Genomic DNA, 12074 nt, shown 5'->3' with positions numbered 1-12074 from the left:
TGGTTTCTTATCCCGTGAGCCATGGATGGAAATAGAGTAGGGCATGGCCTTCCAAAACTACAATAGTGCATGCCCATACTTGCAGAGACAGGAATACACTGCAAGGCCAAGTTCAGAGAATTTTCATGGCAGAATGCATGGGTGGTGAGAGACTTTGGGCTAATTGGATTGGGAGATGAAGTCATGTCCACCTCCTGGCACCTGGGTATGAGCTTACGTGCTGCTAAGTGAACCGAATATTCCAAACATGGCCCGAGTGTGCCAACCAATTGTAGAGGGCCATATAACGAAGGGCCTTATAGTTTGAGAAACCAATAGTATACCGCATACTTAAGTGTTGAAGATGACTTGTAGTAGAGGTAGCCACAAGTTCTCCACCGACAGTAGATATCCAATCACAACCTCACCCCTTATAGAAAGTATACTTAGATGTCTCCCTTAAGCGTATCGCAATCCCTTGTAGGTTTTTCTTATTTGACACGTAGTATGACGTCACTTATGATGAATTATTTGTATAAAGATGCGATTTTTCATGAAATTGCCTGAGACTCTAGCGAATGTCCGTTGATGGTTGTAACTCCCTGTTTTAGACCATTGATAACAAAACAGCAAACTTTGCAATCTTCCTGGGTTGGTTCAATTGTTTGGTGTCGGAGTTATTGTGCATCCCATCCACTGTATGAGTGCTATCCAAAGGGCTCGAAGCTCACGTGGTAGCAATGCGGATGGAAAAAGAACCAAACTAGTTCTGCCCCATTCTTTTGGATGATCGAGTATCCTCCGCCATTAAGCCGGAAGATCGCAGGCTTTCCTGTGGAGAGCGGCCGAATAGAAATAAACTTGCAAGAAGAAACAAGACGGTGGGCACATCCCCCTTTGATGAAATCCCTGCCCGGTTTCCACAGGCGCTCTGCGGACAGAAGGCAAAGTCGTCGGTTGGAGGAGGAGTTGATACTGAAGGGCTTGAGTCGATTAACAAACGAATGGGGAGTAGACTAAGGGGAATGGCAAATTAAGGGGATGGGATTTTGATAATCTTTGAGTAACAGTCTTAAACTCAAGAGAGTTTTCTGAAGGAGACGTCTCAAATCCCAACTGGGCAGAGCAGAAAAATATAACAATATAACGCACAAAAAGGTTTGTGTAAGGTGACGTCTCACACCCTGTACAGGGTATAAGAAAAGGCGAGGGGGAGGGGAGATCACAGTGTTTATTAATTGTGTAGAGTCGACTAGTCTTTGTGTTGTTTGTTGAGTAGAGTTATCGAAGAATAATAGAAGTTATGAAGCTAGTCAAAATAGTTGAGGAGCTATATTAACTACCTAGTGAAGAGGTTGGTATCAATCCAGAAGACGAGATAGCTAATTGAGAAATTAAAGGCTTGAGCAGCGATTGTTGGTGCATGCTCTTATTTGTTGTTTTAAGTCTTTGAAAAAAAGTGGTGATTTAAAGGTTATGTTATAAAGTCTGGTAAGTATTGACAGTCAATTGAGACTTGTCATCATGGGAGACACTCCTCTTATGCACCTATGCAAGACACTGCCAAAGCACATGCCCAAGCTCAAACGGTATAGTGCGGAATTGGTAAAAGGTATGGCAGACAAGATATTCATGCCATGACCACAAGGGGGATTGCTGTAAAAAGCAGTATTGCAACACATGACCACATACTTGTACACGGGGAAGAAATTCGAGAAAAGGTTAGCTATTCTAGAGCTCTGGAAAATGTACCAGGAAGAGAGAGAGGATCCACCACCTGAGTAGTGGATGCTTAGTCAGCGTAAGGAGGAAGGTGTTGAGCCTTCAGGTCCCCTTACCTCTTCCGAAGTAAAATACGTTAGTATGGATGAAATGGGGATGTATCCTTTAAAGGAGTTGAAAGTGGCAACAGGGTATAGTAATGCAATATACAAACCGCCTGCTTATAGCAGCAATGATAGCCCAGAGGAGAATAAGCGAAAGGGAGCAATTTGTAAGATCCTACAAGGCAAAGAGTGAGCGATCGAGTATATCGACAGAAATAGAAAGGGAGATTAAGAGATGGAAGGGAGAGAAGGATAAAGCCGACGAGATGCGCTCGTACAGAACAAATAGATGGGTGGACAGATATTACTTAAAATTGATTGGAAAAGCATCGAGGAAGTTAGGCAAAGGGAAAATAAAGACGAACAAGATAGAAGGGACAGAGAACGAGAGAAAAGATTGCAAGAAGATGAGCAGAAAAGAAAGAATAGGGAACGGCGAGAACAGATGTATCGGAAGGAGCAACAGAAAAAAGAACGGGCAGAAGAGCAAAGAAAATATGATAATAAACAGAGAGCAATTGAAGACGGAGATAGAAGAGAAAGGAAAAGCAAAGAGGAGGAAGCACAGAAATTAAGGGACAAAACAATACAGCGACGATGGGAAGAGAAGGAAAGTAGGGAAGGAATAAGGAGGGACGTACTAAAGCAAGAAGAAGACAGAAATAGATGTGAGGCGAGAAAAGAAAGGGAATTTGATGAAGAAATAAAACTAGGGAGAAGACCGTGAGGTCTCGATGCCAGTGTTGTTCGTAAAGAACCAGTAAGGCCGAGCCCAGCAATACGATGGGATAGAACAGAAAGTTCCTTCCAATAAAGGAAGTAACATCCGGGGCATGTAGAGTAGCATTAGATGAAGAAGGATTTGATGCAGGAAGCATCAGAGAAAGTATCGATAAGGTCTATAAAGAATTAAAGCAAGGTAGCATCTATGGAAGTCGAGGGAGGAGGGATCAATCCCCAGCATTTCAATCGCGAAGTCGAGAAAAAAATCCATTCCGTCTTGAACATAGAGCATTGTCTTTAAGCAGATTGAACGTAGACAAGGCTGAAGGGGATGAAAGTCACACTTCTTGAGGACAAGAAATGTCAGATGAGGAATCTTTGAGGCAGGCGGAGGGAGCGTGTGCGCCCCAGAGGGAAGCCTGCAAATGGATAAAGAAGTAAGATGGTCGGATTTGGAACAACCTAATGATAGGACGCCAGATCCCATACCATATCCAGAGCGTCCCCGAGGATGATCATATAGTGAGAAGGGAGAATCGCTGCCATTTGTGAGCAGATTAAGGTCCTTACCGGGAAGGAGGCGGGCCCGGACGATTGTCCCTGCCATAGATAGGCCAACAATGGGAGCCGACTGTGGGTTGGGGTTTACGCAGTTTCCCTTTTTTTGGAAAAAGGGGGAACAACACCACAGTATATTCCATGGCCACAGATGGATAAAGATAATTCAAGGTGCAAGCTCCCAAGTTTGACTTTGGGCGCTGGGAAATGGATCTATGAGTTCGGAAAAATGACAGGAGGAAACACACTGGCCATAGGGAACATTAAGGGTCTCCTGGCATCTATTCTTTGGGAGAGAGCTGATGACATATGGAGGAGAGCAGGGTACTAAAGTGTGACAGCACAAAACACAGCATATGACGGAGCACCATTTAATAATTGCAGAGCAGACTTGTGAAGAGCCCTTAGGGTACAGTACCCTGATACATCATATATGGGTGCAATTATGACACATAAGATGAAGGAAGATGAAGACCCTATTGCTTACATTCAGGATATTCAAGAGCAATGGCAACTTGAAACGCGGGAGCTGCGTAAAAAAAACTGTGGCATTATTTTACCACATTTTGTCAGGGGCTGCCTGAGCCAGTACAGAGGCAGATGAAGAAACAAGTGGAAATGGAAGCAAAACCATGGATTGAGATACAGCTGACGATAGTGCATCACTGTCGGCTATTGCAGGAGAAAAATAGAAAGAAAGGTGAGGCTAGGAAAATTGAGGAAGCCAGTTTCGTTCAGAAGAAATTGTCAAAATATGCCATTGAAGGGGCGGTATTGATGAGTGGAGAAGAATTGGGAATGCAGGAGGCAATAGGTACACCGCAGGCGAATAATCAGCGCCTGATGAACCAAGGTGGATATGGGTTCATGCCACAAGGAAGGGGTATGGGCAATAGAGGAAGAAGTGGATTCTAAAATAATCAAGGTGGGTTTCAGAATACACAATATGACAATCAGAACACCTAGAGAGTACTTAACCAAGGGGGACTTGTCAGAAGAGCACCCCCAATATGTTGGACTTGTGGGATGACGAGGCAATTGCATGTGTATGTGGGAGCCAGGGGAATGTACAGAATGGCCAATTCTCAAGAGGGGGGGGCAGCTTCTCCTTCACCATATAGCACACAAAATAGGGAAGGGTTTGCCCAAGATCACACAGTGTATCCGACACAAGAACCCCAATTACAGCTGCAAGTGCAAGTGAAAATGAATCCATCGCAAGGGCAGTCGCAACAAGCCCATATGCAAACACAATAGTGCGCAAACACAGGACAAGTGCTGACACCCAGAATTGGAGGTACCACTGTGGTAGGAGGACATTCTTTCACATGAACAGGGATATGCCTGTACCCACATTAGGACAGCTCACAGGGTGACTTGATGTGTTCAGTACTATCTGTGACACCAGACACCCTTTTCTAGTAGACACTGGGGCTACTCGTTCATGTATACGAGAGAGAAAATATCCAATGTCGGGAATTGGCATGAATGCTCAAGGGGTCTCTTGGGACTACAAGTAGAGTTCCTTTCACTGATGAATTACCAGTCTCTATAGGAGAGTGTGACATGTCGGTTCCTTTGCCATATTCACGACAGTTAATATGTTGGGAAGAGATTTAATGACGAAACTTAACATGACTATTTCATTCACTGATCAAGGAATAGTGTGCTCCACTCCAGGAATACACTATTTAAACATGGGCAAATGTATACTGGCGTTCTCAGGGCAAGTGGCTCTGCGAGGCATTGCAGTAGATCCAGAAGTTATTCTACTGACATGACTACCTGGCTTAGTGGGAAAGACTGGTAGGATACCTGACGATTATTCAGACCACAAATACCTATGGACAAAGGGGGGGACAAACACTCCCTATAGAAGTGGAAGCAGCCATAATATGAAGGGAAATGGCAATGCTCTAAGGAATAGATGATGAGTGTAGACCATGGAGAACAGTGATAGCTCTCGAGGAAGGGTACAGATTGACTGACATCACTGTTTAGGAGGACCAAACGGAGGATGACGTGGTGTTCTTTTTGAGCATCACATATTGGATAAGAATAGAGAAAAGGGAAGTTCCATGGCGATAATGCGGCAGTGTCCAGCATATTTTCAGGAAGACTTGGAGAAGATGCGCAGTGTCCTTTGGACCACAGGCCCTTATGACGTAGGTTTACTGAAGGGAATAGGGGAAGTCAAAATAAAGCGGAATCCAGGAGCGATTTTACCTCAATCAAGACAGTACCCCATGTTTCGAGAGGCTGATGAGAGTATATTTCAAACTATTTCAGCACTAATGAAACAAGGCATTCTGGTGCCATCAGATTTGTTATGTAATACTGCAGTGTATCCAATCAAAAAATCTAAAGGAGGGTCGTGGAGATTTATAAAAGATATGAGACCGATTAACCAGATTGTATAGGCAGAGTTTCCTTTAGTTCCTAATCCGGTGATGATACTGTGCAGTATCCCAGTGCAAGCTCGATATTTCACGGTGATCGATTTGAAGAATACGTTTTTCTCGATCCAGTAAGACTCGCAAGACTTGACTTCCTTTACGTTCCGCCAAACTCGACTGAAACATACTCGTTTGCCCCAGGGGTACTGTGAGTCCCCATCAATCAGAATCCTACAGATGGATCTCAGCAATATCGATCTCAAGAGTGCGGTGATACTGTACGTAGATGACATATTAATGAGTAGCACCACAGACAATGAGTGTAGGCAAGATTCTATTCAGTTTGACTATTCTAGCAGACAAGGGATACAAAGTAGACAAGGAAAAGTTACAATATTGTCAAGAAGAGGTGTTATACATAGGGCAGTTGATTTCACATGAAGGAAAGAAGGTGACACCTGAAAGAGCTGAGGCAATTATGAAAACCCTGAAGCCAAATGCAGTAGTTTTTGGGATTATGCAACTACGTTAGAGCATGTGTGTTTGATTACAGTTCGTATACAAGACTACTTTTCCAAGCTTTAAAGAAGGCACAAGTAGACAAAATAAAAATAGTTGTGGACTGAGGAAATGGAGGAAGAGTTTGAGGAGTTGAGCAAAGCAATTTTTACAGCCCCTGTTTTGGGAATTCCCAATCGTGCTGAGGAATTTTATCTGTTTTCATACACAAATGGGACAGTCATGACAGCAGTGCTTACACAAAGAACTGCCTTTAGTGTACTACAGTGGGATTGTAGACCCCGTTCGCAATTGAGAAGTCTACAACTATTGTCATGGGCTGCTCTATGACCCTCTTCGTGGAGCATGCTCTGTTTTCTATTTTAGAGAAAACCAAAGGTACATTGACATCTCAGAGAGCTTCAGCATATGAAGTAATGATTTCGTACCCACCTATTAAAATTGTCAGACGTAAAATAGTGAGCCCTGCCACGTTTATAGATGAACCAGTAGCAGAAGGTGATCAAGTGCGTGATTGTGCTAATTAGTTTGAATTTTATGATGAAATACCCCGTGTGAAAGAGAATTCTTTGGTGGGAGGGGAAATTGGTTCTTCGAAAATTGATCAGACTAGTGGGGAAAGGCATTCGGGCACAGCAGTAGTGAGGTTCAGATTAAATGGAAAATTTGAAGTTGTAGCAATTGCAAGGCTACCATCCCACTTTTCAGCAGAAGCAGCAGAATTGGTAGCACTCATTGTCGCACTCGAAAAACATGAAGGACAGGAAGTGACTGTGTACAGTGACTCCACCTATGTGACATCAACTGTACACGCAAGGTTAGCACTTTGGAAAAGGAGGGGCTACCTTAGTGTGGAAGGCACTCCAGTGCAGCACAAATCCTTATTGGATAGGCTTATTAAGGCAATACAACTCCCAGTGGCCATAGCGGTCGTTAAGTGTGCAGCGCACACTAAGTGAACAGATTTTTCCTCTTGCGGTAACGCAGCCGCAGAAGCCAAAAGGGTTGCATATTCTACAGATATTTCATGTTTTGATACTCCGAATATTAAGGAAAAGTAGTCCCGACCATGGTAATACAAGAAGGGTTTTATACGTTGTCAATTACCCAATTAATGGAGATTCAATGGAATGCACTGCAGGCCAAGCAGGAATTATGGAAACAAAGGGGGTGTTCTTTATCCCCCACTGAAGCATTATGGCAACAAGACAACACTGGAAAGCCAGTGATGCCACTAGCATTATTCAAGGTCGCGCTTGAACAGCTGCATTACCCTGCACATGTAACTAGGGAGAGTCTTGCTGCAACGATTGTGGAAGACTGTTTTTTTCCAAATTTGTTAGGGCCTGTTGCATTTTTTATGGTGAATTACATTGTATGTCAAATATTTATTGCTGGGCATACACTGAGAAGAATTAGAAGGGTAATACCTCGATCGACTGGTCCGTTTCAGCATTTACATATTGACTATCGTGATATGCTTCGGGTGTGTAATGGATAGAGGTATCGATTAGTGGTGGTGTGTCCCTTCTCTAGGTGGATCGAGGCAGGTCAGTGCACACATCCTGATGCCACTTGCGCAGTGAAGTTTTTAGTATGTGAAGTCTTCCCAAGATGGGGTGAGTGAGAATTTCCGAGATCCAACAATGGGCCACATTTTGTAAATGAGGTATTTGAACAGATAGTGCTCTTATTAAACACACATTTTCTTCTGCTTTTCACCCACAAGCAAACTGGATATGCGAGAGGCTCAACGGCCCCCTTAAAGAAAGGATTGCCAAGATTAAATTGACATTGAAGAAGCTACCCGTAGCTTTATATGCCCTTAATTATCAACCGGGTTCTGACCATCACCTCACCCCTCATGATCTAATGACAGGATGGCGGATGAGAATGCCTCTTACACATCCGTCTAGAAGTAGAAGTGATGCCCAAAGTACAGCTAAAATGTTAGCTGATGAATTAAATGAGTATTTGACATGTTTGACGTCTAGCATCTCTCTCATTTCAGATCAACTCAAGTATCAGGGGTGTCGGTCTCAGAACATAGATGAAGACAATTCAGCAACCAGATCAAGTGAACTTTTATCGGCACCAAAGTTATGTGTCAGTGATTCTGTTTTAATCAAAAACTTCATGAGGAAGTGGCACGAGCCACGGTTTCATGGCCCCTTCTGTGTTGAGAATATAACCCATTCAGCAGTAAAGGTCTATGGGAGACGAGCTTGCCTTCACTTGGACGACTTAAAAACCTATGAAGGTGAGACGCACCCTCCCACATTTGCCGATCCCGAAGTAAGACCAGAAGAAGAATTTCAGCGTGTGCAGACTCGATCGATGACAAAGAAGGACAATAAGGAGATCAGCTGATGAATGCAGCATTTGGACTATGGTTCAAACGTACACTCCTTCTAAATAATTTAGTAGGAGTGCAGGACTTGCTGAGAACCATAGGAATTTTGGAAAAATGTACTTTAGAGATACATTGAACTATTAAAGGTATGCCGAAACGTCAGTTCCTGATCAGAAATTGGAAACAAGCTCAGTATCCATATTCATTTTGTAGTGCATACTTGCTCTAAGCAGTAACACTGTATGGTTCTCACTGACAGTGATGTGCATAGGCTTGTGCTTGCTGTTTTTGTGTTCGTACTTCAAGCTTATCCTGCTCTTGTTGGAAGAGATGTTGATGTTCTCACTTTTGTACAGGATCCTAAAAATGGTCCTGTTATTAGAAGGCTGCTCATTGCAATTATTGAACAGATACTGCAATTGCGAGTATGAAGGATTTTGACAAATTGTATTAAAAATGAGAAATTTGGAAACTGGTACAGTTTTAGAGGATGAACAACAAAGACCAAAATGTCACCAAAGGTGGTGGTTACTTATGTTTTGGTGTATAATGTATGCCTGCACGATCACACTTTGTCTTTTATTTCTCCTCTTTCATAGTCTCTATCATATCAGTACTTCCACTGAGTTAGACACCACAATGGTTCCCCCTACTATGAGAGCCACTTTTGAGTTGCTTACTACCACTAAGATAAAACTCACATGGTTCCCCACAATAGGAGATCTGCTTTGGATGTGCTTCCATATTACGCAAACTTTGTTTGAGAGACATAAGAGAAATTCAGAGGACGATAATGATGGGATAAACACCTACCTAGATGATGCAGCACACATGTGGTATCAGCACATGAAAAATGTGGGGGAAAGAACATCTCTAGAAGAGAGAATTACTTTTCAGCTAAGTTGATAGAAGCATTTAATGCCATTCTGTATGAACATAGGTTGTTCAGTTAGATTGCTTCGATATTCACAACTATCTTCATGCCTGGGATCCAGACGATGGCCAATGCCAAATGGTTGCAAATTACCAGATGAGAGCTTCTGCAGACTATCACCACCACCATAAAGGGATTCAATGTTATCAATGAAGAGCTGAGGGCCATATGACTGATGGCACTACAGAAGAGACAGGTCTTTGATATGATTACAGTGATGGAAGGAGGAGTTTGCCCCAAAATTGGGCCATCATGTTGCACATTCACACCTTATCATGATCACGACAATGGGATTTTGGCGGAGGCCATAATGTTGCTGACGAACCTGCACACCAAGATGGAAGACGAAACGGAGGACATTACAGATGACATTGGTTTGCGACGATATTCTCATGGATTTCGCTGTGGATGGCGAATATCTTCAAGTTTCTTGGAGCGCTATTGCTCATGGTGATGTTTTGGATTTTGTATAATCAAGATAATAATCCCCAGTGCAAGAAAACAGCAAAAAAGGAGGCAGTAGGAATGAAGATCCTGATTGATGTTGAATCAGGGTTTAGCTCCAAGGAGTTGACTGATGACGATGCCAGAAAATACATAGACACCAGCATTGTAGCACCTGAAGGAATGAAGTTTCTGTATCTGAGGAATCATAAGAAGTACGTAGGACGATGGGTCTATTGTAATCGGAATGGCCATTGCAGCTATATGACCTGGAGTGTGGATGAACATGTCCAATAAGCCGGTTTTCTGAAGGGAGTGATGAAGATCTGGACTCCAAAGAAGCACTTCTTCAAGAGAAAATAATCAAGATGTGGAAACCGGTGAAGGTTGATGGATCGACCAGAGGGTCGAGTATAGAGGAGCAGCTAAATGCCTCTGCAGGAAGTCCTGCCCCCCTACTTCCGGTATGTTGGGAGCCTGATATTGTGCCATGCTTGACACCAGCAGTTGTGACCATACCACGGAGAATATTTGAAAGAAGGTACCCACTAAGAAAACCATACCAGATGTATTCCCCGAAAAGATGACAATCTGAGGGAGGAACTCCTCGAAGGAATATGAGAGCGAAAGAGGAGCTAGTAACGTCACAAGTGAGGAGAGTGACACACTAACAATGGCTGAAGAGAATGCATGGACCATGTAGTAATTGATGACGAAGTTGAGAATTAAGTAAACTTTCATATGCGAAAAGAAGATTGCATGTGTGTGTGATGCACTGCAGAAAATGTAAGCCGTTCAATAACAGTACAGATGCAGCAACGCAAGTAGACTAAGTGACCTTAGAAGCTGGCTTTACGTAGTGAATAGATTGCAGGCTGGGACGCCACTATATAGAAGCTGGACATCGGTGTCATGAATTAGTTAGCCCGGACCCATGAAGAGGAAAGTCTGCGAGCTGTGTCGCAGCAAAGAATTAGCACAGATTGTGGACATGAGTAGCGAGGCTGTCTGGCCTGGTACCAAAGTTGAAGTAAGTCAAGGTCGGTTATCTATTCTCAAAGGCAGTAAAACCTGAGGAGCTGAATCATCCCTTGTTAAGGTGCAAAGAAAGAACACCAGACATGCCAAGTTTTATTCATTGAAGTCATTTAAATGCTACAAACTGGTCTGAATCGTGGTCTCCTGTCATGTGAGCCAAGGATGGAAATAGTTGGGCATGGCATTCCAGAACTACGATAGTGCGTGCCCATACTCCCTTATATTTCAAGAGACAAGAATACACTGCAAGGCCTAGTTCAAAGACAATTTTCATGGCAGAAGGCATGTGTGATGAGAGACGTTGGGCTAATTGGATTGGGAGATGAAGTCATGTTCACATCCTGGCACCTGGGTATGAGTTTACGTGCTGCCAAGTGAACCGAATGTTCCAGACAAGGCACAAGCGTGTCAACCAATTATAGGGGGCCATATAGCGAAGGGCCTTCTAGTTTGAGAAACCAATATTATACTGCGTACTTAATAGTGTTGAAGATGACCTGACACATATCCAATCACAACCACACCCCTTATAGAAAATATACTTGGATGTCTCCCTTAAGCGTATCACAATCCCTCGTAGGTTTTTCTTATTTGCCATGTAGTATGATGTCACTTATGATTAATTTTTAGTATAAAGATGTGATTTTTTGTGAAATGCACGAGAGACTCGAGTGAACGTCTGTTGAAACTCCCTGTTTTAGACAATTGATAATAAAACAGCAAACTTTGCCATCTTCCTGAGTTGGTTTGATTATTTGCTGTCAGCTATTCTGCATCCTATCCACTGTATGCGTGCTATCCAAGGGGCTTGAAGCTCAACCTGACCAAGGACTGTTTCCAATGGATGCACATACCGACGCACAGACCTCACAGTACTGCGCCACTGTTAAAGGATGCTAGTCCAAATGCTGGCTACCCACACTCTGTACAGCGCTCCACTGCTCTCGAGCTAGGTCCACGCTTTAAACAAAAACTAAGAGAATATGTGTCGACTTCCTTCCCAAATCCTAATGCTGATGTGTAAGGTCTCTTTATGAACCCCAAAACACCAAAGTTCATCCAAAATAAACTACTACATCTAGTCTCGGTTCTCACCAGATGGGTCCAGTCTGCTTCAAGAAGAACCCCACCCCCATGGAGAAATGCGGAAGACTTCGGCAGTTCAGATCCATCCGGACACCTCATGGGAGTGCAGAAAGTTTGTTCCAGCAGGGTTCACCACAGTCGGGCGGCAACAAGTGATCATCCATTGGTGAACACAGAAGCAGCACCATCACAGCTTCCTTTCTGATATGATATGGTAG

General features: G+C 43.3%; 1 protein-coding gene across 3 annotated transcripts in view; it reads left to right on the top strand.

Moving 5' to 3' along the window:
• TRNT1 (tRNA nucleotidyl transferase 1) overlaps window positions 1–12074 on the top strand; it is a 212791-nt gene that overhangs the window by 39930 nt on the left and 160787 nt on the right. Inside the window, exon 1 of one of the 3 annotated variants that reach the window (XM_069643522.1) lies at window positions 11944–12070. The exons of the other annotated variants lie outside the window; for them this stretch is intronic. The gene's annotated coding sequence lies outside the window, so the exon portion shown is untranslated. Of the gene's footprint in view, window positions 1–11943; window positions 12071–12074 lie in introns of those variants that run through there. 3 annotated transcript variants of the gene reach the window in all.

The sequence above is a fragment of the Ambystoma mexicanum genome, chromosome 2p (assembly GCF_040938575.1).
Source record: "Ambystoma mexicanum isolate Mex_15411 chromosome 2p, UKY_AmexF1_1, whole genome shotgun sequence".
In the NCBI taxonomy this organism is placed as follows: domain Eukaryota; kingdom Metazoa; phylum Chordata; class Amphibia; order Caudata; family Ambystomatidae; genus Ambystoma; species Ambystoma mexicanum.
Note: the sequence above shows the minus strand (reverse complement) of the source record. Positions and strands in the feature narration are given on the sequence as shown.